Genomic DNA, 25861 nt, shown 5'->3' with positions numbered 1-25861 from the left:
CTCAGCCTCCGATTTGGTGGGCGGGGCCCCTCGGCCTCCGATTTGGTTGGCGGGGCCCCTCGGCCTCTGCTTTGGTGGGCGGGTCCGGACCCCTCGGCCTCCGCTTTGGTGGGCGGGGCCGCTCGGCCTTCGATTTGTTGGGCGGGGCTCCTCGGCCTCCGATTTGGTTGGCGGGGCCCCTCGGCCTCCGATTTGGTTGGTGGGGCCCCTTATCCTCCGATTTGGTGGGCGGGGACTCTCGGCCTCCGATTTGGTGGGCGGGGACCCTCGGCCTCCGATTTGGTGGGCGGGGCCCCTCGGCCTCCGACTTGGTGGGCGGGGCCCCTCGGCCTCCAATTTGGTGGGCGGGGACCCTCGGCCTCCGATTTGGTGGGCGGGGACCCTCGGCCTCTGATTTGGTGGGCGGGGACCCTCGGCCTCCGATTTGGTGGGCGGAGACCCTCGGCCTCCGATTTGGTGGGCGGGGACCCTCGGCCTCCGATGTGGTGGGCGGGGCCCCTTGGCCTCCGCTTTGGTGGGCGGGGCCAGGCCCCTCGGCCTTCGATTTGGTGGGCGGGGCTCCTCGGCCTCCGATTTGGTTGGCGAAGCCCCTCGGCCTCCGATTTGGTTGGCGGGGCCCCTCGGCCTCCGATTTGGTGGGCGGGGACTCTCGGCCTCCGATTTGGTGGGCGGGGACTCTCGGCCCCCGATTTGGTGGGCGGGGACCCTCGGCCTCCGATTTGGTGGGCGGGGACCCTCGGCCTCCGATTTGGTGGGCAGGGACCCTCGGCCTCCGATTTGGTGGGCGGGGACTCTCGGCCTCCGATTTGGTGGGCGGGGACCCTCGGCCTCCGATTTGGTGGGTGGGGACCCTCGGCCTCCGATTTGGTGGGCAGGGACCCTCGGCCTCCGATTTGGTGGTCGGGGCCCCTCGGCCTCCGATTTGGTTGGCGGGGACCCTCGGCCTCCGATTTGGTGGGCGGGGACCCTCGGCCTCCGATTTGGTGGGCGGGGACCCTCGGCCTCCGATTTGGTGGGCGGGGACCCTCGGCCTCCGATTTGGTGGGCGGGGACCCTCGGCCTCCGCTTTGGTGGGCGGGGCCGGGCCCCTCGGCCTCCGCTTTGGTGGGCAGGGCTCCTCGGCCTCCGATTTGGTTGGCGGGGCCCCTCGGCCTCCGATTTGGTGTGTGCTCTGCCTGGGGCCACTGTGCTCTGCCTGGGGCCCCATATGCTGCCTGGGGCCCCTGTGCTCTGCCTGGGGCCCCATATGCTGCCTGGGGCCCCTGTGCTCTGCCTGGGGCCCCATGTTCTGCCTGGGGCCCCTGTGCTCTGCCTGGGGCCACTGTGCTCTTCCTGGGTGTAGGACACTGGTGACGTCACTTATCTCCGGACATTAGCTACGGACATTAGCTCCGGACAATAGCTCCGGACAATAGCTCCGGACAAAGCCACGGAAGTTGGCACAAATTGCAGGAAGTAGTATTCTAGGCAATTATATATTAGATATGAAACCCATTCTAATTACATTCACCGCGCGTACCAGAACACATAAAAAAATGAGAATAAGTGATTATACAGAGACTACAGAGATGTATACAAAAACATAGAAACATAAATAACTTAGAATAATATTCACAGTTAATACTGTGCACCCTGAAGTAACAGGGTCGGTATTAGTAGCAAAGCAAGTATAGATTATAATCAGGTACAACCACACAACTGGAAGGAAAATTGTATAGAGGAGGTACTTAGATCATATAAATCGAGTCCAGGCTGTAGGCAAATAGAGTAGAGAGCAGGAGGAGGCGGCGGCATATCAGATAATTACTACAGAAAAATTGCATAGGACTGACTCTCATTTAGTCCTAATGGTGCTATACAGTTTATACAATGTATCCATGCACATTCTTTCTGCAGTAGTAGCTTGTCAAAATCACCACCCATCGGGTTTGGTATATACACTTCTAAGATACTGAATGAGATCTCGTTCAAATTGCCCTGATGTATCTCATTCATGTGTCTAGCAATTGGTGTGTCACGTCTATGTGTAATGTCACCTATGTGCTCACCCACTCTCCTCCTAAACTCCCTCTTAGTCTTGCCCACATAGTCCATAGGGCAATTACAGGTGGCAATGTATATCAGGCCCATCGTTTTGCAATTGGAAAAGTCTCGAAGATAGTATATCTTACCAGTGGACGTGTTTTTCCAGAATTTTGGTCACTCTTTCATTCTGACAGTCATAGGTGCCTATAATTCTGGTGATGTCCATATCCGTCGTTTGTCTCTTGGTTTGAGACTGTAGTAGCACACCCCTATCCTGCAAGAGGGCATGGTTAAACACTGACTCAACTATGCCTCTAGGGTAGCCTTTTTCCCTAAACCGTTTTTTCATGTCTCCTGATTGTCCTCTAAAGGTACTGGTGTCCGAACAGTTTCTTCTCAGCCTTAGAAACTGATCTTTCGGGATGCCTCGTTTGAGAGCTTGCGGATGATGGCTCTCCCACCTCAATAAACTATTACTACTCGTAGGCTTACGGAATATTTGTGTTTTTAATGATCCATCAGTTTTTTTCTGGACACTCACATCCAGAAATGACAACACCTCCTGGTGAACTTCAAATGTAAACTTCATACCAATAGTATTGTCATTTAGTTGTTGAATGAAGTCACCAAATGACTCTTGCGTCCCCTGCCAGGTAACAAAGATGTCATCTATAAATCTGTACCTGACCCCCACATTTTGATGCCACCATTTAACCTCATCAGAGAAGACAATGGTTTCCTCCCACCAGCCCAGGAACAAATTAGCATACAACGGGGCGCAGGGGCTCCCCATCGCTGTGCCCCTGAGCTGGTGGAAGTACTTCCTGTCAAAAATAAAATAATTTCTAGTGAGTGTGAAATGCAGGAGGTCCAGTACAAATCGTCTATGTGCTGTACACTGGATTGCTCTTGTTTTCAGAAAGTGTCCTACTGCTGCCAGACCTAAGTTGTGTGGGATGTTACTATAGAGGGCCTCCACATCAATCGAGGCTAAGAAGGAACCCTCGGCCAGATGTATTCCTTCCAGTTTAAGGAGCAGGTCTGAGGTGTCCCTAATGTACGACGGGAGGGCTAAAACAAATGGTTTTAAAATTTCATCTATATAGATGCCGCAGTTTTGAGTTAGAGAATCAGACCCTGACACAATTGGCCGGCCTTTTATTGGATTCAGTCCTTTATGCACCTTGGGTGTTATATAAAAGGTGGCAGTGAGAGGATGAGTTGGTAAAAGAAACTCAAACTCACTCTTAGATTTAAGATTATTCATCTTGGCCATTGTCAGGAGATTCTCTAATTCATTTTTGTATGTAAGAGATTGATCAGTTTGTACAATTTCATAAGTATCAACATCCCTTAGTATGGTGTAGCATACTTGCATATAGTCCTCAGTTGACATGATCACCAAGTTACCTCCTTTGTCGGAGGGCTTGATGATCAGGTCATTGTTTTTCATTAATCTTGATAAAGACTCCTGTTCACCATGTGCCAGATTAGATCCATAAGGCCCCGCAGGAATTTTACGTAGATCTCTAGTGGCGGTAACTTCCATTTCCTCCGCAACCGGTACTGGAATCTATATAAGTGTGAGTTAGTGAATGATTCCATGACATATCCATTGCATCAAAGCCTGCTGATGATCCGTTAGGTGAAACGTGTTGAGGCGCATTATGACATCTTCTGAACGATGAGTATCTTTTCCTTGCTAACTGCTTAGTCTTATTATTCCATGTACACACTGCTAAATCACTGCAAATAGACAATAGTCATGTATATGACCTCTAAATGAATGTAACATCAAAGCATGATTAACTATTGAGGCACACTATGATATTTCTCATATGATATATATATATATATATATATATATATATATATATATATATATATATATATATATATTCACTTATTCTGTGGTATATATCTAGTGCTTTATGGTAACTAGCATGTGGGTTGATTAGTTTATCTGTTGGTCTTGTGAGCAATTTTGCTTTTACATTATGATATATCAAATTAGCAACAAGATTTACATACATTTTTTCTGCCAATCTCTCATATAAGCTACCCATAGGGAATCCAAGGGTTAGCCGATGTGGAGTGGGGGCGCCGTTTCCGCTGAACAGTAGGGTGCCAGCCCCCGTGGTAAGGCAGTTATCGAGATCATAGGGAGCAGTATAGCAAGGATTTTTGTGTTCACTAATAGCACTTTATTTTTCCACTGTTTTGCACTTTGTATGTCTGTGTTTCTCACCCTGTCAATTTTTAGTGCCCAGCATATTATGGGCTATATCGTCTGCTAATTTATCTTTACCCAATAATCTCCTGTTGAATAATTGGGGGTCCATATGCAACACGTTTCTAGGGCATCAACAGGAGAATTAGGGTTAGCCGACGTTGAGTGGGGGCGCCAATCTCGACTGTGTTTAGGGTGCCAACCTCCGCTGTTAGGTAGTGGGCAATAAGGGCCCCTTGATAGGGTTATCTAGAGAGCAGGGTTGTTTGTAGTGTTATGTCTGTGGTTGTGTTCTATGAATTCATTTAATAATAAAATAGGTATTGTCATATATATATATATATGTTTTATTAGTATAGGTTAACTGTGTTATACCATAATTTCTCGGACCTATAATTAGTATAGTTTTTTGGATTGACATTATTTGAGGTCTGAAAGCACTATTTTTTTTTAAATTTTGACCATTTTTCTTTGTCAGAAAAAAAATGCAAAATTTATTGCTTGGAAATTCGGAGACATGTAGTCTGAAGTTTATAGACTAAAAGAACAATTTACATTTTACTCAAAAATATACCTCTAAAGAGAAAAATCAGGCAAACTGAACAATTTACAGTGGTCTCTTAATTTTTTCCAGAGCTGTATTTTCCCTCAGTTTTTACCCAATGTTACGATTTTTTCCGATTTTATAAAATATTGCTCGGGTTTCTGATCACAACTCTGAATGTGTCATATTCATGCCAAATTTATGTTTGGCAATCATTTTCCGGACAAATTCGCTCCTCACTAACTGCTACTCTGTTAGATCCGTGATACAATTGTAAATTTTGCCACATGCTTCATCCCGTCGAAAGTGACGTGTGCATGCTAGAGTATCAAAGCATGCTTGTAGACGATCTTAAGAGTGATTTTTCACAAGACAGCAGTGAGGCACACAGTTTTAATCGCAATTTTTGACCTCCAGCCTTGGTAATGTTGAGACGTCAAAGCAAAAGCCTTAGCAGCAGCGTAAGTGGCTGAGGCAGCACTGAAATTTAGTGGTTAGCACTGCCACATTGCAGCAATGGGGTCCTGGGTTAAAACCCCACCAAGGACAACATCTGCAAGGAGTTTGTATGTTCTCCCCGTGTTTGCATGGGTTTCTTCCAGTTACTCTGGATTTTCCCACACTCTAAAGAGGTAATGATAGGAAATTTGGATTGTGAGCCCCAATGAGGCTGCAACACTATCTTAGGCCTAAACATTTTTATATAGAAACCTGCATGAACATGTGTTAGGTGTCGAGATCCCGCCTCTGCACAGGGGGAATCACAAACCATCTCCACTGCGGTCTCCCATTCTTCTCCAGCCGCAATGGAGTCTGCTCAGCGGAGACGTCTGTCCCAGCGTCTAGCTCAGGCTGATACTGGACGACTGGTTGCTGCTGCCTTTCCAGCTTCTGCCATTGTAGCCAGTACTGGTCAGCGGCAAGCAGACGTGTTTGGGACTAAGTCCTGCTCTTCCCTTTCTGAGCATGACCAGGGCAAGATCTCTCATTGGAGATCAAGGTTCACATGCTTAGATACTGCAGCAAATCCCATTGGTCCTTTAGGAAGGTCCTGAAGGTGTTCTTCTGTGGCTGACTCCCATTGGTCCTTCTGGGAAGGTCCTGTTCTTGCTGCAACTATAAAAGGTTTGCATGGCCACATGGCCATGCGCTAGTTTACATTTGGAATCGTGTGTGTGTTGATGAGTGCAAGTCGTTCTTTAAAATTCCCTCCCTTGTATATGACTTCGCAAAAGGTGGATGCTTGCTGTCTAGCGCCCGACTAAGCTGTCAACATAAAGACACATGATACAGCGTCTGTTGCTGTAACTGCCAGTGCGGCGCCGTGTGCTTATAGAGCACTTTCCTATCCCAAGTCTGGGTGGTTAGTGGCATCCGCCAAAACAGCACAGCATGCACTCTTGTGCTTTAAGTTATATTTTCTGTTACTTTGACACCCCAGTTGCGGTGTCGAGCGCAAGTGGTTTGAACCTACTCTAACCTTGTGTCTTGGGATAGAGTCCTGAGACTCCTTGCTTGCGCTCTTGGTGCGGTACTGCAGCCCTGTGACGCAACAGGGTTTGCTTCCTTCACACAGGGTGAAGATAACCCGTGTGTGTATCCACATTGTACCGCCATATAGTCTGTCATTACTCAGCAGCAGGTTCCATCTCTGCACGGTGGACCCCGGGCTGCGAACGCACATTATACCATCTCTCTTATAATTTGGTGCGTTAACAACATGTAATCCCTTTAAAAAGCAAATTTGTATTAAAGTATTAAAAAACACCTACCCAGTGTAACAAACAACAGTTTGCAATAAGCATAGCAATAAGGAATAGCATAGACCTGAATCATCTACAAAATACCTACAAGATCCCTATAGTAGTCCTAACTGACTCCTGCCTGTCAGTGGAGGTTGGCACCCTAGGGAGTACAAATTTTTGGCACCCCAGTCAACGAACACTGACCCTTTCTTCCCTGGATATTCTTTAGAATAGGCAGGTAGGAAAACATATAGACTAAAGATAAGAAATGAAATATTGATAAATATAACTATTCCTAAACTAAACATTCATAGAGGAATTGATATTAAATCTCCTGTGGGTATTCTGTATATGATGTAAAAATATATTATAGATAGCACAAAAATATCAATAAGTGATCAGTCCCTATGACAACTCCCAAAGGCAAAAAATAAAATGGAACTTTTTTTTCCACTACTAATTTCCCCCCATGCTAAAACCTGATAATAAAGGCAGGGGTGAATTGTTAACCCACCATAAACAATAATCATGGATATTATATTTAAAGCAGATACATTACTGTGAAGGCTCATAGAATAAATGAAGGACTTATAATAGAGGTTGGCTGCAGTTGAACATGAATCCGAATGTGCTATGTTTGTGCCGAATTTGAGATTGGCAAACATTTTGCAAACATGTTCGCTCGTCTCTAGACAACAGAACATAATGTGTTTTTAATCTTCAATATTTGTGCAAAGCCTTTATGAGTGTAGGAGTACAGGGTGGACCATTTATATGGATCTACATAAATAAAATGGGAATGGTTGGTGATATCAACTTCCTGTTTGTGGCACATTAGTATGTGGGAGGGGGAAAACTTTTCAACATGGATGGTGACCATGGCGGCCATTTTGAAGTCGGCCCTTTTGGATCCAACTTTATTTTTTCCAATGGGAAGAGGGCCATGTGACACATCAAACTTATTGAGAATTTTACAAGAAAACAATGGTGTACTTGGTTTTAACATAACTTTATTCTTTCATAAGTTATTTACAAGATTCTGACCACTTATAAAATGTGTTCAAAGTGCTGCCAATTGTATTGGATTGTCAATGCAACCCTCTTCTCCCACTCTTGACACAATGATAGCAACACCGCAGAAGAAATGCTAGCACAGGCTTCCAGTATCCATTGTTTCAGATGCTACATATCTCTTATCGTCACAGCATAGACAATTACCTATAGATGACCCCAAAGATAAAAGTCTAAGGGGGTCAGATCGGGAGACTTTGGTGGCCATTCATCAGGCCCACGATGATCAATCCAGTTTTCAGGAAACTGTTTATGCAGGAATGCTCAGCCCTGACACCCATAATGTGGTGGTGCACTATCTTGCTGGAAAAACTCAGGGAATGTGCCATCTTCAGTGCATAAAGAGGGCAACACATCATCATGTAGCAATTTCAGATATCCAGTGGCATTGAGGTTTCCATTGATGAAAAATGGGCCCACTATCTTTGTACCCCATATACCACAACACACCATCAATTTTTGTGTTCCATCAGTCTTGGAGGGATCTATTCACTGTGGGTTAGTGTCAGACCCAAAGCGGTGGTTTTGTTTGTTAACTTCACCATTCGCAAAAAAGTTTGCCTCATCACTGAACATAATATTCTGTGTAAACTGAGGGTCCTGTTTCATTTTTTCTGCAAATTCATCATGCCGATCTGGGTTATCCTTGTTGAGATGCTGCAGCAGCTGGAATTTGTAAGGGTGCTATTTGTGAGTGTCTAATATCCACCGAAGGGATGTTTGACTGATGCCACTCTCCAGTGACATGCGGCGAGTGCTACTGTACACTGTGGGCTCTTGTTGAATGAAGCTAGGACAGCCACTGATGTTTCATCATTAGTGACAGCTTTTTTGTGTCTACAGTTTGGCAAATCCAACACTGAACCTGTTTCACGAAATTTGGCAAGCAGTTTGCCAACTGTAGCATGGGAGATGGTGGTCTCGTAAGGTGCCTTGCATTGAAATCTGCTGCAATGACCCAGTTACAGCGTTCACCAGACATCAACACAATTTTTATCCGCTCCTCATGTGTTAACATCTGCGACATGTCAATGGCTGTAAACAAAGATAAACTTGTAATTAACTCATGAAATAATAAAGTTACATTTAAACCAAGCACACCATTGTTTTTCTTGTGAAATTCTCAATATGTTTGATGTGTCACATGACCCTCTTCCCATTGAAAAAAATAAACTTGGATCCAAAATGGCGAACTTCAAAATGACTGCCATGGTCACCAGTCACCCATCTTGAAAAGTTTTCCCCCTCTCATATACTAATATGTGTCACAAACAGGAAGTTGATATCACCAACCATTCCCATTTTATTTATGTGTATCCATATAAATGGCCCAGCCTGTACATCAACTACTCTTTAAAAATATTTTAATGAAACCCACTGTTAGGACTGGCAGAACGCACCGAGTAAATATAATGATAGTAAAGGTGCGTTCGCAGCCCGGGGTCCACCATGCAGGAGAGGAACCTGCTGCTAGTTAATGGCGGCAGGTTCCATCACCCAGTCTGTATAGGAGCAAACTCTGTTGCTTCACAGAGTCGCAAGGAATAAAGATAACGTTGTGCCCTGATAGCAGTCACAGGGTGCAGCAAATGGAAACTAGTGGGATCCCTGCAATTCACCCCCACTATGCTGGTGATTGATCCCGCTCTGACCCTAGGTGGCTTTTGAGCCCACGCCTGAGTACACCCTGAGTCAGATGCTGGGATCAAGTGGGAGTTCCCACTCTACACTGATGGATCATCAGGAGAAACAGGAGATAGCCGCACAGAGTGCGTACAGCACCGTACTGGCGGTCACTGCTGATTAGACGCAGTATAGATTGTGCCTGGTGCTGGATGGCACATTCTGGAGCTAGACAGCTCCAACATTCGCGAACATTCATCAACTCTAGGGATGGTAATGATTCAGAGCTTTCACCAGAACAGGCATACATCCACACACACAATTACTGAATTATACTAGCGCATGGCTGAGCCACCATGCAAACCTTTTATAGCTGCAGCTCTCCAGGACCTTCCTAGTGGGTCAATAGGAGCTGCTACAGGGCCTGAGCATGTGACCCCCGACCTCCAATGAGAGGTCTTCCCTTGGGCATGCTCAGAAGGAGAAAAGCAGGACTTAGTCCCAGGAGCGCCTGCTCACCACTGAACAGTATTGGTTATAATGGTTGGACCTGGAATGGCAGCAGTAACCAAACGTGCAGTAACTGTCTGAGCCAGGTGCTGGGACCGACGTCTCTGCTGAGCAGGTTCCACAGCGGCCGGAGGGGAATGAGAAACTGTAGCGGAGTTGGTTCAAGATTCCCCCTGTGCAGCGGCAGGAACTCAACACCTAACATTACCCCATCCTAGGGCCCCCCTCCTTGGACCTTGCTACGCTCAAAGGCAGCAATGAGCTGCGGAGCCTGAATGTGCTCAGCAGGCTCCCAGGACCTGTCCTTGGGCCATAACCCTTACAATCCACCAAATAAATTTTTTTGCCATGTACAACCTTATACCCCAAGATAGCGTTCACCTCATAATCATCCATAGAAAAACCCGATGTCCCGACAAATGACTCAGAAAACCGGGACAAGTGAACGTGCTTTAGAAGAGACACATGAAAGGTGTCTGTGATACATAGGCGTGGAGGAAGGGCCAAATGGTAGACCACAGGATTAACCTGTTCCAGGACCTTGAAGGGATCCAAGTAGCGAGGTGCAAACTTAGTGGACTCAACTCTCAGCCTGATATTACAGGCGTAGAGCAACACTAAGTCGCCAGGAGCAAAGGTCGGAGCAGTGCACCGATGTGCATCGGCGGGGACCTCATTCTCTCCTTGGAAGCCTAAATTGCATCCTGTGTGTGGTCCCAAATGTCTCCACAGCCCACTCCGCCACCCTGGAATCGGTGGAAGACACGGGCATAGGCACAGATACCCACGTATGCTGGCTGTAGTTAAAGAGGAATGGGGTCTGCCCAATGGAATAAGCTATGGCATTGTTCAGCGCAAACTCTGCCCATGGTAGCAGGGATGCCAAGTCATCCTGCCTGGCTGAAACAAAATGTCGCAGGTATGTGACCAGGGTCTGGTTGGCCCTCTCTGCCAACCTATTTGTCTCGGGATGGTATGCTGAAGAGAGAATCAGCTCGATGCTGAGTGGACGAGTAAGCTCTCTCCAGAACCGAGACGCAAACTGGGGACCCCGGTCTTTGACAATTTTCTCCGGCATACCATGTAGGCGGAAAATGCGTTTAATAAACAATGATGCCAAGGCCCGTGCAGAAGGTAGCCATGGAAGAGCCACCAAGTGCACCATTTTGGAAAAATGATCGGTGATGACCAAAATAATGGTGCAGCTGCAGGACTTAGGTAAGCCCACCACAAAGTCCATCCCGAGGATCTCCCAGGGCCTGTCCGCCACCGGCAGGGGGTAAAGTAACCAAGCTGGTCGTTGTCGAGGAGACTTATTCTTGGCGCAGGAGGCACATGACCGAATATAGTCTCCGATGTCATGGGCCATATGCGGCCATAGTACGTCCTCGCCAGCAGCTCAGATGTCCTCTTGGTCTCAAAATGTCCACACACCCTGGACGAGTGAGCCCAAGAGAGAACCTCTGGTCACAAATTAGGTGGCACAAATGTCTTGCTGGGGGGCACAGACTCTAGCAAAACCGGGGCAACGGTCCTCAGGCTCTCTGAAGGGACAATTAGCCAAGGCTCCTCCTCCTCCTCTACTGAAGATACTACAGAGCAGGAGAGAGCATTGGCATGAATGTTCTTCTCCCCAGAAAGATAATGGAGGGTTTAGATGAAATGGGAGAAGAACAAGGACAATCTAGCCTGGCGAGTTTAGCCGCGGGGCAGTCTGCAAATAAACCAAATTTTTGTGGTCGGTATATACTTGAAAGGGAAAACGAGCCCCCTCCAGGAGGTATCTCCACTCCAAGAAGGCCAACTTCATAGCTAGCAACTCCCTGTCCCCTATGGAGTAATTCCTCTTGTGAAGGTCTTGGAGAAAAAGAAGCAAGGATGCTTCCGACCTTGAGCATTCTTTTGGAAGAGGACTGCTCCAGCACCAACGGATGAGGCATCCACCTCCATTATAAATGGTTTATCTACATCGGGGCAATGTAGGATGGAATCGCTAGCAAAATGAGACTTAATAGAGAGGAGGGCCTTGGAGACCTCCTCCAACCACAATTTGGGATTTGCTCCTTTCTTGGTGAGGGCTACCAAGGGAGCTACCAGAGTTGAGAAGTGAGGAATAAACTGGCGATCATAGTTAATGAACCCCATAAGCGCTGCACCGCTTTGAGAGAATGGGGTTCCTGCCAGTCCATTACAGCCTGTAGCTTGGCAGGATCCATAGCAAATACCTGGGCGGAGATGATATAGCCAAGGAAAGGCAAGGACTCCTGCTCAAACACACACTTCTCCAACTTGACGTGGAGGGAGTTTGCCCGTAGGAGGTTGAAAAATTTGCCAATATCTCTCTGGTGGGAATTCAAATCTGGAGAGTAGATGAGAATATCATTCAGATATACCACCACCGAGGAGTAGAGCATATCCCAGAAGACATCATTCACAAAGTCTTGGAAAATGGCTGAGGCATTACAGAGCCCGAAGGGCATCACCAGATATTCATAGTTCTCATCCCTGGTGTTAAAAGCCATCTTCCATTCATCCCCCTCACGGATAAGAATCAGGTTGTAAGCACCCCGTAGATCTAGTTTAGTAAATGCCCTTGCTCCCTGTAGCCTATCAAAGAGCTCAGATATCAGTGGCAAAGGGTACTTATTCTTAATGGTGATGGCTTTAAGACCCCTGTAGTCTATGCATGGATGTAGTTCTCCGTTCTTCTTCTGCACAAAGAAGAACCCCAGGAGCACCTACTCGCCACTTAACAGTATTGGTTATAATGGCTGAACTTAGAAGGGCAGCAGTAACCAAACGCGCAGTATCTGTCCAAGCCAGGCACTGCTGCTGAGCAGGTTCCACTGCGGCCGGAGGAAAATGAGAGGCTGCAGCAGAGGTGGTTCGAGATTCCCCCTGTGTAGTGGCAGGAACTCGACACATTACACCCTCTAGTTGTTGCCTTCAAGGTTTTATGGGTGACTGTATTACTCTCCTTGTCATTTTTTCATGACTTAGCACTTTGGAGCGTTAAGTTTAGTTGGAGTTTAGGAGCACATCAACAACACTTTCTTAATAATTTAATGTGATCCTCCAGTTGTTGCATTCAAGGCTCTACAGATTAGCCTGCTTATTATTTTTTCCTGGCTTTGCCCTCTGTGCAGAGCCTTTATGAGTGCAGAAGTACCACAACTGCACTTTGTTAATATTTATATTAATATTTATGTTAATATTTGCCTTTAAGCGACTATGGATGACCCTGCTTGCTATTTTTGGCAGACTTTACACTGTGCAAAACTTTTATGAGTGTTGGAGCATCACAACTGTACTTTGTTCATAATATTTGAATTTGTAACTATAGTTGACACCTTTAAAGTGTGTATAGATGACCTACCTTGTAATTTATGGCAAGCTTTGCATCTAGTGCATAGCCATTATGAGTAAAGGAGGACCACTAATTTACAATTTGAACAAAATGTGTATAAGGACCTCCATTATCCCTAATACAGTGTGTATCTGAGTCACTGTTCCATCACATTGTGTGTAGAGTTGAGCGACTTTTACCTTTTTCTGATCGTCGGGTTTCGCGAAACCCGACTTTGTCAAAAAACGGGTCAGGTCAAATCGGCCTATTATTGCGTAAAGTCGGGGGCCGACTGAAACACGAAACCCAATGCAAGTCAATGGGGAATCAAAGTCGGCAGTGAGTGGAGGACAGGAAAACACCTACAGTGCCCATTTTAATGCCATAAACATCAATTCTTATTACGGAACTTGTCAATCTTAATTTACGTTATAATAATAGTTGGGCATTGAAAACTGGGGGTCATTTGGCTAAAGTTGTGGGGGGGTAGGGCTGGCTCAAGTTTTTTGTGGGCCCAGGAAACGCGGAATACGTCACGGCGGTGGAGCAGGGAGAGGTAAGTATTTCACCTTTGCAAGTGCTGTGATCCTGAGCAAGCAGGGGGGGCCCACTCATTCGCATTGGCAGTGGCACAGAGCCCCTCATAGTACGGCGGTGTGTTTGACGGCGGGTGGCGCCTCCCACCGGCAGAGACACTTTTGCGTACCGTGAGGGGCCCTGTGCCAGTGACGTCGCCAACGAGTATGCCCCCCCCGCCTGATGAAGGAACCTGCACTTTCATCTGCACCTTCCTCTTTGTCCCCGTGTAAGGTGGTATAGTATGCGGGAAGGGGAACCTGACTTTCAGCAGGGTCTGATTCTTGCTGTGTAGAGTTCAAGGGGAATGTAGTGGTCTGGGTCAATGTACCAGCAGACTCTTCTAGCAGTGGCTGGGCAATGGGCAGGATGAGGAGGAAACACAGATATAGGCCCAAATAATAAAGTGGGCTAAATGCAGTTCAAATGTGGTAACAGGACTAAACAGGCGGCATTGCTTTGTTCAGCGGAGGACAACTGTAATGAGAGGCTGACACAGTGAGTAGGCCCAAATAAGTAAGTAGGCTAAATGCAGTTCAAAATTGGTAACAGGACTAAACTGGCGGCATTGCTTTGTTCTGCGGAGGACAACTGAAAGGAGGTGCAGACACAGTTAGTAGGCCCCAATAATAAATTAGGCTAAATGTCTGCCAAAATTTTTTTCATAAATAAACAGGTGGCATAGCTAGGTACAGGGGTGGGCTCCTCTGCTGATTAGCAGACAGTGGTAGTTGGCGCAAAGTATTAAATGGTCTAAATGGAGGCCCGGGCCCCTGTATATTTTAATTATCATCTATCATTTCAACAAATTTGTATTGGCAGTGCCATTGAAGGATATAACAGCACAGACTACACAGTGGTGGAGCTGGGAGAGGTAAGTATTGCAAGTGGTAGAGCACTGTTCGACCAGGGGGAACACTCTCTCGTGGGCGGCGGTACTGGCACAGGGCCCCTCATATTACGACGGTGTGTCTGACATTGGTTGTGCACCACCACCGTCAGAGACACTTCATTGTACTATGAGGGACCCTGTGCCAGTGCCATTGCCCAAGAGTGGGCACACCCACCTGTCCAGGCAAACGGCACTTGCACGGGTGCTTGCGCCAGGTGGTGACCACAGCCCTCTGGGGGGAGTCAGCCCATTTAGGGAGGTATAAAAATGGCCTATGTGGACATTCAGCAGCTGCAAATAGAGGAATTGGAGAAGTCAGTAAGAGGAGGCCAAAAGCAAGACATTTTTCAGGCAAGCTACGTGTCAGCAGAGGAAGGTGGGGCCAAATAATTTGAAATCTATGATTGGTTCATTTTAATGAAGGTTAGATCATCAACATTTCGGGTAGCCAGACGTGTCCTTTTTTCGGTCAGTATTGAACCAGTAGCACTGAAGACTCTTTCTGATAGCACACTAGCAGCAGGGCATGCGAGCTCCTGTAATGCATATTCTGCCAATTCAGGCCAGGTATCTATTTTAGATGCCCAGTAATCAAAGGGGAATGACCTGTGAGGGAGAACATCGATAAGGGTGGAAAAGTAGTTCGTAACCATACTGGAAAAATGCTGTCTCCTGTCACTTGAATCGATGCAGCAGTACCTGTCGTGTCAGTGGTCATTGCAAAATTACTCCACAACCTGGTCATAAAACCCCTCTGTCCAATGCCACTTCGGATTTGTGCACCTCTAACACCTCTGCCGTGTTGCCCACTACGGCTCGTGTGAGAACCATCACCGACGCTGGGTGCTGGGAATGCCTGAACCAAAAGGTCTACAAGAGTTGCTTGTTTGGTAGCCAATATTTGCTCAAGGTTCTCATGTGGCATGATATTTTGTAATTTTCCTTTATATCGTGGATCCAGGAGGCAGGCCAACCAGTAATCGTCATCTGTCATCATTTTGATAATGCAGGGGTCCCTTTTTAGGATACGCAAGGCATACCATGTGGGCCAATGTTCCAGGTGTCAATTCACTGCTTGTGCTGGGTTGAGGAGCACTTTCTTGCAAATCAACATCACTTGTGTCCCGCAAAAACCCTGTACCTGACATTGCAAAGCCACCAGTTTCTACTGCCACCTGAGAAGCATCCTCCTCACATAAATATTCGTCCCCATCATCCTCCTCCTCCTCCTCTTCATCCGCCACCTCGTCCAGGAGAGTCCCCTGAGCTGACAATGGCTGACTGTCATCAAGGCTTCCCTCCTCTTCGGCTGCAGACACCTGCTCCTTAATGTGCGTCAAACTTTGCATCAGCAGACGCATTAGTGGGATGCTCATGCTTATGATGGCGTTGTCTGCACTAACCAGCCGTGTGCATTCCTCAAAACACTGAAGGACTTGACACAGGTCTTGTAGCTTCGACCACTGCACACCAGACAACTCCATGTCTGCCATCCAAGTGCCTGCTCGTGTATGTGTATCCTCCCACAAATAAATTACAGCACGCCTCTGTTCGCACAGCCTCTGAAGCATGTGCAGTGTGGAGTTCCACCTTGTTGCAACGTCGATTATTAGGCGGTGCTGGGGAATATTCAGCGATCGCTGATGGTTCAGCATATGGCTGGAGTGTACGGGCGACTGGCGGATGTGCGAGCAAAGTCTTCGCACCTTCAGGAGAAGGGCTGGTAACCCCGGATAATTTTTCAGGAAGCACTGCACCACCAGGTTCAAGGTGTGAGCCAGGCAAGGTATGTGTTTCAGTTCTGAAAGGGCTATGGCAGCCATAAAATTCCTTCCGTTATCACTGACTACCTTGCCTGCCTCAAGATGTACACTACCCAGCCATGACTGAGTTTCTTGCTGCAAGTACTCGGCCAGTACTTCCGCGTTGTGTCTGTTGTCGCCCAAACACTTCATTTGTAACACAGCCTGCTGACGCTTACCACTAGCTGTTCGATAATGGGACACCTTGTATGCAACACTGGCAGCTGCAGATGGAGTGGTCGTGTGACTGTGCTCTGTGGATGAGCTTTTGCTTCTGGAGGAGGAGGAGGAGGAGGGGTGGCGAACGCCTACAGCCTATTGTTTCCTAGACCGTGGGCTAGGCAGAACTGTCCCACTATGACTGTCCCCAGTGGACCCTGCATCCACCACATTAACCAAGTGCGCCATGATGTACACATATCGTCCCTGGCCATGCCTACTGGTCCATGCATCTGTTGTGAGGTGCACCTTTCCACTGACTGATTGCCTCAGTGCATGGACAATGCGGTCTTTGACATGCTGGTGGAGGGCTTGGATGGCTTCTCTCGCAAAGAAGTGCCAACTGGATAGGTCATAGCGTGGTACTGCATAGGCCATCTGGTCTTTGAAAGCTTCACTTTCAACCAACCGGTAGGGCATCATCTCTAATGAGATTATTCTAGCAATGTGGGTGTTCAAACCCTGTGTATGCGGATGAGAGGATGAGCACTTTATTTTCCTAACGAGAGTCTCTTGTAGGGTGAGCTGGACTGGAGACCTGCATATGGTGGAACTAGCAATGGTGGTAGTGATGGACATGGCAGATTGAGAGAGGATTGGTGATGGTATTCTTGATGTTGGCCTACATACAGTGTTTCCTACCAATAACCTTGTGACTCCCTGACTGCATTGGCTTTGCGACGATACCTCCACATTTGCTGCTGGTGGTGTCCTAACCAGTGGGCTTACAGTGAGGGAAGCAATGTAGCGTTGCTGACTACCTTCATTCTGAGCAGGCGCACCAATGGTACGAGACGTTTGGTTGTTAGTCCAGGCTTGCAAGTGCATGCTGGTTAAATGTCTACGCATGCACATTGTATTTAAATTTTGAAGATTCTTCCCTCTGCTAAAGGTCTTTGAGCATTTCTTACAGATAACTTTTGACTGATCATTCGGATCTTGGTTAAAAAATTGCCACACTGCACTCTTCCAACTATCGAATACCTTTTCAGGCATTGCATGCTGTGCTACTTTCAACGGATGACCACGCCGTTCTAAAACTGTTTTTGTTTTTGACACACGTTTTTGGCCTGATATGGGCCTGCCAGATGACAGCTGTTGTGATGTAGATGGCTGCTGCGGATCATCCTCCTCCGCTTCTGAGCTACTAGCAGCGGCACCCTCTTCCCCCAATGGCTGCCAACCTGGGTCAACAACTTAGTCATCTATCACCTCCTCTTCAATGTCATGTGCACCTTCCTCTGTGTCACCGTGTAAGGTGCTATATCGTTCGGGACGGGGCACCATAGTCTCATCACGGTCAGATTCTGGCTCAGTACACTGCGAGGGCAATGTAGTGATCTGAGTCAATGGAACAGCATAATAATCTAGCTGTGGCTGTGCATCAGTGCACTCCATGTCCGATTCATCTTGTAATGGGCAGTTAACAATTTCCCTTTCTAACCCAGGCACGGTATGTGTAAAGAGCTCCATGGAGTAACCTGTGGTGCCGCCTGACGCATCCTTCACTTTTGGTTTGGGTGAAGGACACAAGGAAACGTCTTGTTCCTGACCGGGAGCATCCACTGATGACTCGCTGCTTTTATATTTTGAGGTATCTGAAGAGGAGGTGAAAGAGCTAGAGGCTGAGTCAGCAAGGAAAGCCAAAACTTTTTCCTGCTGCTTCGGCTTTAAAAGCGGTTTTCTTACTCCAAGATAAGGGAGCCTTTGAGGCCTTGTGTAGCCAGACGATGACGCTGGCTCAACACCTCCAGCCTTAGGTGCCATTTTGCTTTTCCCACTACCACCAGATGCTCCACCACCACCACCACCATCATTACTAGCTGGCAACGACCGCCCACGGCCTCTTCCACCAGACTTCCTCATTTTCAGGAAAATGTAACCAAAATAACAACCGTTATATGGTACTGTAAAACAAGGTAGAAGGTGTATATAAACTTGTTGAGAATTTAAATCCCCCTTTTTATTTTGGGGAGACTGAACCAAAACTCAGGCCCAGTGTATAACACAACACAATGTAAGTGGCAGAACATGGCTGGCTGATATACGACAAACTAACAGAATTGACGTATATACACTTTGTGACAATTTGAATCTCCCTTTTTTTGGGGGGAGACAGCACCACAACTCAGGCCCAGTGTATAACACAACACAATGTAAGTGGCAGAACGTGTCTGGCTGATATACGACAAACTAACAGAAATGACGTATATCCACTTTGTGACAATTTGAATCTCCCTTTTTTGGGGGGAGACTGCACCACAACTCAGGCCCAGTGTATAACACAACACAATGTAAGTGGCAGAACGTGGCTGGCTGATATACAACAAACTGACAGAACTGATGTATATCCACTTTGTGACAATTTGAATCTCCCTTTTTTTGGGGGGAGACTGCACCACAACTCAGGCCCAGTGTATAACACAACACAATGTAAGTGGCAGAACGTGGCTGGCTGATATATGACAAACTAACAGAACTGACGTACTGTATATCCACTTTGTGACAATTTGAATCTCCCTTTTTTTGGGGGGGAGACTGAACCAAAACTCAGGCCCAGTGTATAACACAACACAATGTAAGTGGCAGAACGTGGCTGGCTGATATACGACAAACTAACATAACTGACATATATCTACTTTGTGACAATTTGAATCTCCTTTTTTTGGGGGGAGACTGCACCACAACTCAGGCCCAGTGTATAACACAACACAATGTAAGTGGCAGAACGTGGCTGGCTGATATACGACAAACTAACAGAACTGACGTATATCCACTTTGTGACAATTTGAATCTCCCTTTTTGGGGGGGGAGACAGCACCCCAACTCAGGCCCAGTGTGTAACACAACACAATGTAAGTGGCAGAAAGTGGCTGGAAGATATCTGAAAAAATCTAAGGACTGTAGTACAATTTCAATCTCCCTACATTGATCTCAGGACAAGTATGGCAGCAACAAAAAGGACTGCTGCACACAAAAGTGTGGACAAATAAACAAGATAACTGCAGAAAGAGCAACAGGATTTTTGCATTTAAAGGGAACCTGTCACCCCCAAAATCGCTGGTGAGGTAAGCTCACCGGCATCAGGGGCTTATCTACAGCATTCTGTAATGCTGTAGATAAGCCGCCGATGTTACCTGAAAGAGGAGAAAAAGACGTTAGATTATACTCACCCAGGGGCAGTCTCGCTGCGGTCCGGTCGGATGGGTGTCTGCCCTGTTGAGGGCAGAGCAAAGTACTGCAGTGCGCAGGCGCCGGAAAGGTCAGAGAGGCCCGGCGCCTGGGTGAGTATAATCTAACGTCTTTTTCTCCTCTTTCAGGTAACATCGGCGGCTTATCTACAGCATTACAGAATGCTGTAGATAAGCCCCTGATGCCGGTGAGCTTACCTCACCAGTAGGGTTGAGCGACTTTCATTTTTTTAAGATCGAGTCGGGTTTTGTGAAACCCGACTTTGTCCAGAGTCGAGTCGAGTGCAGTCGGCCGATTATCGCTAAAAGTCGGGGATCGACCGAAACACGAAACCCAATGCAAGTCAATGGGGAAGCATAGTCGGCAGTGAGTGGAGGCCAGGAAAACACCTACAGTGCCCATTTTAATGCCAAAAACATCCATTCTTGTTTCTGAAGCTTGTCAATCTTAATTAACTTTATAATAATAGTTGTTCAATGGAACTTGGGGGTCATTTGGCAAATTTGTGGGGGGTAGGGCTGGTTCAAGGTTTTAGTGGGCCCAGGAATCGTGGACTACGTCACGGCGGTGGAGCAGGGAGAGGAAAGTATTTCAACATTGCAAGTGCTGTGATCCTGAGCAAGCAGGGGGGCACACTTGTTCGCATTGGCACTGGCACAGGGCCCCTCAAAGTACAGCGGTGTGTTTGCACGGCGGGGGCGCCTCCCACCAGCAGCAACACTTTTGCGTACTCTGAGGAGCCCTGTGCCAGTGACGTCGCCAACGAGTATGCCCCCCCCACCTGATGAAGGAACCTGCACTTTCATCTGCACCTTCCTCTTTGTCCCTGTGTAAGGTGGTATAACATGCGGGAAGGGGAACCTTACTTTCAGCAGGGTCAGATTCTGGCTGTGTAGAGTGCAAGGGGAATGTAGTGGTCTAGGTCAATGTACCAGCAGACTCATCTAGCAGTGGCTTGGCAATGGGCAGGATGAGGAGGAAACAGATATAGGGCCAAAGAATAAAGTAGGCTAAATGCAGTTCAAAATTGGTAACAGGACAGGACTAAACAGGCGGCATTGCTTTGTTCAGTGGAGTAGCAAACCCAGGAGCAGCAGACACTGTTTTAAGGGCCCAACCACACTAGTAGGCCAAATGCAGTTTAATATCTGATACTATAGGCTGAAAGCCAGAAGGTTGAAGCTCAGCTTTATTCAGTTGAGGGCAAACACCAGGGAGGGGCAGACACCGTTAGTAGGCCCTAACCACCAATTTTTAAAATAACAGCACTTAATGAGAGCCAGAAGGTTGAAGCTCAGCTTTATTCAGTTGAGGGCAAACACCAGGGAGGGGCAGACACCGTTAGTAGGCCCTAACCACCAATTTTTAAAATAACAGCACTTAATGAGAGCCAGAAGGTTGAAGCTCAGCTTTATTCAGTTGAGGAAAAACACAAGGCAGGGGCAGACACTGTTAGTAGGCCGTAACCAAAGTTGAAGGCCAAATGCAGTTTAATATCTGATACTATAGGTCGAAAGCCAGAAGGTTGAAGCTCAGCTTTATTCAGTTGAGGAAAAACACCAGGGAGGGGCAGACACCGTTTGTAGGCCCTAACCACCAATTTTTAAAATAACAGCACTTAATGAGAGCCAGAAGGTTGAAGCTCAGCTTTATTCAGTTGAGGAAAAACACCAGGCAGGGGCAGACACCGTTAGTAGGCCGTAACCAAAGTTGAAGGCCAAATGCAGTTTAATATCTGATACTATAGGTCGAAAGCCAGAAGGTTGAAGCTCAGCTTTATTCAGTTGAGGGCAAACACCAGGGAGGGGCAGACATCGTTAGTAGGCCGTAACCAAAGTTGAAGGCCAAATGCAGTTTAATATCTGATACTATAGGCCGAAAGCCAGAAGGTTGAAGCTCAGCTTTATTCAGTTGAGGAAAAACACCAGGGAGGGGCAGACATCGTTAGTAGGCCCTAACCACCAATTTTTAAAATAACAGCACTTAATGAGAGCCAGAAGGTTGAAGCTCAGCTTTATTCAGTTGAGGGCAAACACCAGGGAGGGCAGACACCGTTAGTAGGCCGTAACCAAAGTTGAAGGCCAAATGCAGTTTAATATCTGATACTATAGGTCGAAAGCCAGAAGGTTGAAGCTCAGCTTTATTCAGTTGAGGAAAAACACCAGGGAGGGGCAGACACCGTTAGTAGGCCCTAACCACCAATTTTTAAAATAACAGCAATTAATGAGAGCCAGAAGGTTGAAGCTCAGCTTTATTCAGTTGAGGAAAAACACCAGGCAGGGGCAGACACCGTTAGTAGGCCGTAACCAAAGTTGAAGGCCAAATGCAGTTTAATATCTGATACTATAGGTCGAAAGCCAGAAGGTTGAAGCTCAGCTTCATTCAGTTGAGGAAAAACACCAGGGAGGGGCAGACACCGTTAGTAGGCCCTAACCACCAATTTTTAAAATAACAGCACTTAATGAGAGCCAGAAGGTTGAAGCTCAGCTTTATTCAGTTGAGGAAAAACACCAGGCAGGGGCAGACACCGTTAGTAGGCCGGAACCAAAGTTGAAGGCCAAATGCAGTTTAATATCTGATACTATAGGCCGAAAGCCAGAAGGTGGAAGCTCCGATTTAGACAGTGGAGGACAATTTGAATTAGGGACTGCAGACAGACTTAGTAGGCTGTCCCCTGTGGACCATGCATCCAACACATTAACCCATTGCGCCGTAATGGACACGTAATCTTCCGTGGCCATGCCTACAGGTCCATGCGTCTGTTGTCAGGTGCACCTTTGTACTCACAGATTGCCAGAGTGCATGGACAATGCGGTCTTCTACATGCTGGTGGAGGGTTGGGATGGCTTTTCTCGCAAAAGAAGTGTCGACTGGTTAGCTTGTAGCGTGGTACAGCGTAGTCCATCATGGCCTTATTAATAGTAAATAAAATATATAACTAGGCTCTATGAACTTTTAAATAGGTTCCAGGGGTACACGGGCAGCATTGGTGTGGTCAGTGGAGGAGTATTGCAAGTAGGGGCCGCAGACAGGCTATCAAAGGCCTAAAATAACAAACAATAGGCTCATGGCAGTTTTATATTGGTTACATGGATACACGGGCAGGCAGCATTGTGGTCAGTGGAGGAGTAATGCAAGTATGGACGGCAGACAGGCTATCTAAGGCCTAAAATAACAAACAATAGGCTCATGGCAGTTTTATATCGGTTACATGGATACACGGGCAGGCAGCTGTTGTGAATTTGCTTTTTGCTCCCTCTAGTGGTTACTAGTTTTTTGACTCTGGTTTTTCTGTCATTCCTTTTATCCGCACCTGGGTCGTTAGTTAGGGGTGTTGCTATATAAGCTCCCTGGACCTTCAGTTCAATGCCTGGCAACGTAGTTATCAGAGCTAGTCTGCTGTGCTCTTGTCTACTGATCCTAGTTCCAGTTATATCAGCTAAGTCTGCCTTTTGCTTTTTGCTATTTGTTTTGGTTTTGTATTTTTGTCCAGCTTGTTCCAAATCTTTATCCTGACCTTTGCTGGAAGCTCTAGGGGGCTGGTGTTCTCCCCCCGGACCGTTAGACGGTTCGGGGGTTCTTGAATTTCCAGTGTGGATTTTGATAGGGTTTTTGTTGACCATATAAGTTACCTTTCTTTATTCTGCTATCAGTAAGCGGGCCTCTCTGTGCTAAACCTGGTTCATTTCTGTGTTTGTCATTTCCTCTTACCTAACCGTCATTATTTGTGGGAGGCTTCTATCCAGCTTTGCGGTCCCCTTCTCTGGAGGCAAGAAAGGTCTTTGTTTTCCTCTACTAGGGGTAGCTAGATTCTCCGGCTGGCGCGTGTCATCTAGAATCAACGTAGGAATGATCCCCGGCTACTTCTAGTGTTGGCGTTAGGAGTAGATATATGGTCAACCCAGTTACCACTGCCCTATGAGCTGGATTTTTGTATTCTGCAGACTTCCACGTTCCTCTGAGACCCTCGCCATTGGGGTCATAACAGTTTGCCAGGCCAGTATTAAATGTTTAATGCATTGCAGAAGAGGGATTATAAGAAAGAAGATTCTGAGATTTTTTTTTTTTCTTTTTCCCCTTTACCTCAGAGTGGCTATGCTTGCTGCAGACATGAATGTCCAGACCTTGATTACAAGTGTGGACCAGCTGGCTACTCGTGTGCAGGGCATACAAGACTATGTTATCAGAAATCCTAGGTCAGAACCTAAAATACCGATTCCTGAACTGTTTTCCGGAGACAGGTTTAAGTTTAGGAATTTCGTGAATAATTGTAAATTGTTTTTGTCCCTGAGAACCTGTTCATCTGGAGATTCTGCTCAGCAAGTAAAGATTGTTATTTCGTTCTTACGGGGCGACCCTCAGGATTGGGCTTTTTCGCTGGCGCCAGGAGATCCGGCATTGGCTGATCTTGATGCGTTTTTTCTGGCGCTCGGTTTACTTTATGAGGAACCCAATCTTGAGATTCAGGCAGAAAAGGCCTTGCTGGCTATGTCTCAGGGGCAGGACGAGGCTGAAGTGTATTGCCAAAAATTTCGGAAATGGTCCGTGCTGACACATTGGAACGAGTGTGCACTGGCCGCTAATTTTAGAAATGGCCTTTCTGAAGCCATTAAGAATGTTATGGTGGGTTTTCCCATTCCCACAGGTCTGAATGATACTATGGCACTGGCTATTCAAATTGACCGGCGGTTGCGGGAGCGCAAAACCGCAAATTCCCTCATGGTGTTGTCTGAACAGACACCTAATTCGGTGCAATGTGATAGAAAAACCGCAAATTCCCTCATGGTGTTGTCTGAACAGACACCTGATTTAATGCAATGTGATAGAATCCTGACTAGAAATGAGCGGAAAATTCATAGACGCCGGAATGGCTTGTGCTACTACTGTGGTGATTCTACACATGTTATCTCAGCATGCTCTAAACGTATAGCTAAGGTTGTTAGTCCTGTCACCGTTGGTAATTTGCAACCTAAATTTATTCTGTCTGTAACTTTGATTTGCTCACTGTCATCTTATCCTGTCATGGCGTTTGTAGATTCAGGTGCTGCCCTGAGTCTCATGGATCTCTCATTTGCTAAGCGCTGTGGTTTTACTCTTGAACCATTAGAAAATCCTATTCCTCTTAGGGGTATTGATGCTACACCATTGGCAGCAAATAAACCGCAGTATTGGACACAGGTTACCATGTGCATGACTCCTGAACACCGCGAGGTGATACGTTTCCTGGTTTTACATAAAATGCATGATTTGGTTGTTTTAGGGCTGCCATGGTTACAGACCCATAATCCAGTCCTGGACTGGAAGGCTATGTCAGTCTCAAGTTGGGGCTGTCGTGGTATTCATGGGGATTCCCTGCCTGTGTCTATTGCTTCTTCTACGCCTTCGGAAGTTCCGGAGTATTTGTCTGATTATCAGGATGTCTTCAGTGAGTCTGAGTCCAGTGCACTGCCTCCTCATAGGGACTGTGACTGTGCTATAGATTTGATCCCAGGCAGTAAATTTCCTAAGGGAAGACTGTTTAATCTGTCGGTACCTGAACATACCGCTATGCGTTCATATATCAAGGAGTCTCTGGAGAAAGGACATATTCGTCCGTCTTCTTCCCCTCTTGGTGCGGGATTCTTTTTTGTGGCAAAAAAGGACGGATCTTTGAGACCTTGTATTGATTATCGGCTTTTAAATAAGATCACTGTCAAATTTCAGTATCCTTTACCGCTGTTGTCTGACTTGTTTGCCCGGATTAAGGGTGCCAAGTGGTTCACCAAGATAGACCTTCGTGGTGCGTACAACCTTGTGCGCATTAAGCAAGGTGATGAATGGAAAACCGCATTCAATACGCCCGAAGGTCATTTTGAGTACTTGGTGATGCCTTTTGGGCTCTCCAATGCGCCTTCAGTTTTTCAGTCCTTTATGCATGACATTTTCCGGAAGTATCTGGATAAATTTTTGATTGTTTATCTGGATGATATTTTGGTTTTTTCTGATAATTGGGATTCGCATGTGGAGCAGGTCAGGTTGGTCTTTAAAATTTTGCGTGAAAATTCTTTGTTTGTCAAGGGCTCAAAGTGTCTCTTTGGTGTACAGAA

This window comes from Ranitomeya variabilis, chromosome 5 (genome assembly GCF_051348905.1).
Source record: "Ranitomeya variabilis isolate aRanVar5 chromosome 5, aRanVar5.hap1, whole genome shotgun sequence".
NCBI classification, from domain to species: domain Eukaryota; kingdom Metazoa; phylum Chordata; class Amphibia; order Anura; family Dendrobatidae; genus Ranitomeya; species Ranitomeya variabilis.
This window is presented reverse-complemented; position numbering follows the sequence as displayed.